Genomic DNA, 5,044 nt, shown 5'->3' with positions numbered 1-5,044 from the left:
AAAAAAAAAAAAAAATCCCTACAGAAAATATGGAGTGACAATTCGGTGATATTGCATAATCTTATCATGAATGTCATGAACGCTAGCACTAGCTCATGGCCTTAAAGCTCTGTCTCCTTATTTTTTTTATGTTTATAAATCCCATTTTTTTCTTTTACTAATTTTTTCTTCAGAAAGTCTAACGAATTAACGTTTTTGGTCAAACAAATAATTAATTTACCTTGTTGTGCTTATGCAAAGGAAAATTACTATCTATTGTTAGAACTGCCTATGGGTTTGAATCCGAAACCCTTTATGAGGAATCCACACAGAGAAACAAGAACACAGTTGAATCAAAGTCATGGAGGAAATAGGTCCCTAAACCAGGATCTAATCCCTCCCAGTACCAAGAGCACAAATAGAGAAGAGAACCAAATAGGAGAAAAGAGGAATACCATTGAGCGTGGAATCATCCCTTGAGCAATGAAGAACAATCTCAATGGAGTTCCATCCACTAAGATCTTTTGCGGTCTTTCACCCTTGGAATTCTCTCACATATGCACTACTCTTATGAGTATGTACTTTCAAAAGCATGAAGGTATTAAAGTGATGGCTGCAGGACTATTAACTTTTACTTATAATAAAATCCTTAAAATTCTAATTCATTGGCAAAAAAAAAAAAAAAAAAAACCTTAAGGGCCCGTTTGTTTAGAGGGGACTTGGTGGGGTGGGAACAATGGGGTGGGGTTTCTGACAACTTTACCACAAAATAGTGTAAAATAGGGTTGTTTGGATGAAAGGGGTGGGAGAGCTGTAGAATTATTGTCAGATGGTCAGGGTTTCCTGTCGGAGGTGTGTTTCTTCCATTTCTTCCCTTTCAAAGTCCCACCGATTTGGTGGGACTCTTGTGGGAAAGACAAAGGAAAACGATCCGGTGGAAGAAAGACGAAGGAAGCGATCTCTCCCAGCTCTGTGGCTTCTTCCTCAACTTAATTTATAATCTCCCAGCAGAGGTAAGGCTACGATTTCTCTCCAGCTATGTGTCTTCTTCCTCAACTCGTTTGTAGGTAATACCAAGAAAGAAGGGTTTTCATTTCTTGAGAAGAATCAGAGGGTTTTCATTCGGCTTCTTCTCCTTCTTTTCCAGTTAACAGAAATTGAGAGAGTAAAAGAGGGAAAAAACCAGAGAAACAACAAATTAAGAAAGATCAGAATCTTTCTTCGTCGCCGATTCCGATCATCTGTAGCTCGATACCATCTCCTACTTCTGTTTTTTTTCTTCTTCTGTTAATTAGTATCTATTCTGATTATATTTCTAATCATTGTCTTGTTTGATCCGTATGAGATGAGATTTATGTTTCTCTTAGGTTTTATTAGCAGCTCTGTTCTGTTGTTGTTGTATATCATTTTTTTTTTAGGGAAGGTAGTTTTAGGATTTGGGTTATCTTATTGCTCCCATCTTCCTTCTCTTTTCTTGGATGGCATGCAATGGTTCCCAAAACCTCCACTTGGAACTTTTTGAATAGTTCATGAGTGTAGACTGTTGACATTTGCTTCTTGTAAGGTGAATGGGACTTCAAAGCAGGTAATCCATACTTTGAATCAAGATCTGCCCTGGATTCCTCTTCATACCTATCTTGCAGAATGCTCTTATACTTCCCTAGAAACTCTTTCAATGTCTTTTTTTTTAGCACATATTTATCAAAGAATGAGTTTATGCTCTCAGATCATTCGGTGGTAGACATCCCTGCAAAAAAATTATCCTTCATATAAGTTGGAACCCATTGTTTACGATCTTCATACAAAGATTTAATCCACTCATCCTCCTTGAGTTCAAAAGTGTGAACAATATTCCACCATCTATTTTCAAATTCCTCCTCTGTCCACGATTTATAAATGCATTTGTTAAATTCCTCCATAAAATTTTCACTTTTCTTGGTTACATGACTGAGTTTCTCGGGTATCTTCCTTAATATATGCCACAAGCAATACTGGTGATGGGCATCTGGAAGAACCTCAGCAACAGCTGCTTTCATGCCTTCATCTTGGTCAGCAATTATCACTCTTGGAGAAACTCCACCCATTGCTCTAAGCCAAGCCTGCAATAACCAAACAAATATCGATGAAGTCTCGTCTGCCAATAAAACACATCCAACCAATGTGGATTGAAAATGATGTTACTTAGAATTGGGCTATTTTAACAATTTGGGTTATCTTATTAGTCCCCCCCCCCCCAAAAAAAACCCCTCCTTTTAGGTTTATCTTTTGGTTTAGTCTATTTCCTACCCCTGTTAAGAAAAATTTTAAAATCTAATATATTGGACTATTCCCCTTGTAATGTAGTCCCTGGAACTTGCCACTTGTAAGAAATACATAGTAAAGAAGAGTTTGTGGAGCTCTTTTATCAGAAGGGATAAATTTTGGCTTCTGCTCTAGTTAAGTTACATTGGAGCTGCCTCAACTAAACCAAAGAATGAACTGACAAGTGTTATCTTATTCATGAACATGTCTAGAATTTATATGTGTTCATCTATGTTCCCCTTTGATTGGTTTCAGCTTCAGAGTCCTCTGTTTTTCTCTTTCTTTTCTTTTTCTTGTCAGTAAATGTTTGCAGATCACTCTTCAAATGGTCCCCTAATTGGAAGAGTATCTTGTTTGTGGTTTGTATTATGGGGTGGGGGAAGAATTTGAAAAATAATACTTTAAGGTGATGTCTTCCCAAGTAAGGGAAGAATGTCCTCTCCCTGTCAAGACCAACCTTTCAAAAATTTAAGTTCCTTTAATGGTGGTTGAGAATATTAAAGCCAATAAATTGAAATTTGGGACCAAGAAATGGAGTCCCTACAGCTACATTTAACAAACAAAGAGTTGAATAATATACCCACTAGCATTAATTCAAGTACTGTTCTAACCATAGAAAATATCATTTGTTATGGAATGATGTATACATCCTAACCATAACATTTGTTTCTAAAATTCCATTATTTTAGAATGGAATGTTTGAGTGGTATGTATATTATTTTTAATGGTTTCCTATAGACTAATGATGTAATGTTCTCAAACTTTTGGACAAATTATGGATGGACTTTATGCTCTTCATTTTGGAAGTTCTACTTAGAGATCAGGATTCTTGATTTTTGTAAGCTTTACTGTGGTTACTTGAATGTCTCTTCATAAATTCTCTCCTTGGAGACATTCATACGCTTAATTGTTTCATGCTTACCCAATTGCATAGGGATCTTTATAATCGCCAGGGAAATGACCCATCAGATTGAAGATATGAATGAAGCTTAGCCAAATAAAGAAGGAAATGGGGCATTGGATCAAGAGTTGCTGAGAAGGAACTAAATTCACTTATTAAAGTGGATTTCTCTTTCTCATTTTATATAATTTTCAAGCATGGGTTTTTAGACTTAGTATTTGAACTGAGTAGAGATATCTCTCCTATATGACTGCTATTCCTTGATGGATTGTTGATGCAGCCATTAAATTCAATGTATCAAATTATTTGTGTTGCAGCCAGCTTTATGAGAGGGATCACCACAATTAGCCTCTTTAGAATAATTTTTTATTATCTAAATTAAATTAATTAATTAATATTGGTGAATCCCACATTTTATTGTAACCACAAAAATATAAAAGTCACATTAGTAGGTGTTAATGTGATGACGTTATTTGATAATAGTGTTCTTGTAATTATATTGTAGTATAACAGTTTTCCCTTCAATGACAAATTCTAATATCTAAATATACATGGGGTGGTAAAGTTCAACTTTCCCAAGCCAACCAAACAAGCATGGGTTGGGAAAGCTATACTTTTCTACAACTTTTCCATTCTTGTCATTCACCCCAACATGTGGGACCCATGTGTTATACAATCCCACCCCAGACTAGATAAAAATCCTCTGTTTTTCTCATCCCTGTTTTTCCTTATTTTGCTACCTGCAGAACACGACACGTGGACAACAGAGGATCCAATGGTCAAGGTTGGGTGAGGATTATTACATCCGGTGCGTTGGTCTTAAAGTTGTCCACGTGTCGTGTTCTGCAGGTAGCAAAACAAGGAAAAACAGGGATTATTTTCTCCCCAGACTCCCCTCTAAACAAATGGGGCCTAAATGATGAGATTCTCTCCCCATAGTGGGAGCAGAAAAATTTCTCCTATTTTGGCTGGTGTAATGTTTAGAAAATATTTGAATGAAGAAGCTAGAATTTAGAATTGTGTCCATATAGTTGTGTGATGGAACCGAGTCTGACGTGGCTGCAGCAACGTAGTTTTAAACTCAGACCTAGAAAACCACCGTCTCATCCGACCGAGTCCAGTGCCGGGTTTTCCAAAAGAAACACCTTGAAAACTTGAAAGTCAAGCCAAATCCCATAAGACCTTTGACCGCCGAGTTACTTGGAAAGAAAGAAAAAAATTCTTACAACCGCCTCATATGCGAACATCATAATTTAAACTTTGTTTGTTTTTTCTTCAGAGAATTATGATTTTCCTGGTCATAGTTGAGTTTCGTTGACAAGAAACAAATAGAAAAGACTTGTAATTAACATGCATATAAATTTAGGGTGAGGGAATACTACACATATGACACACGTATGGATCAGTGTTTGTGGTGAATGGGAGTATTGTAGTTTTTTTGTACTTATTATGTCTTGACGTAGGTACATGCTATCAGGAAACATTTTTTTCTTTTATATATTTATTATTTTTTTATGATTACCAGGAATTCAAAATGTCAAAGACATCATTTTCGATCATTTGCATTTACTGGCCATTTTGATCTTAAAAGCTATTCTTGCATCTTAGTCTCTCCATGCTAACTCTGGGAGGTAGAGAAAAGGGTATTCACCCCTGGACTTGGATGCCTTAAACTTAAACTAGCTATGTTTAAAATTTTGAAACAAGGGTTCCTCCATGCTCCAGGGGCAATTCTAGGGAACACATTTTCCACATGCCTGCCACATGGGCAAGATAATTTAGCATAATATATAGTTGGAAGATGGGGATTTCCTTAGACCAATAATTTCAATTTTTAAGTGTCTTTCTTAAATAAAGTCACAC

Source organism: Macadamia integrifolia, chromosome 6 (genome assembly GCF_013358625.1).
Source record: "Macadamia integrifolia cultivar HAES 741 chromosome 6, SCU_Mint_v3, whole genome shotgun sequence".
NCBI lineage: Eukaryota > Viridiplantae > Streptophyta > Magnoliopsida > Proteales > Proteaceae > Macadamia > Macadamia integrifolia.
This window is presented reverse-complemented; position numbering follows the sequence as displayed.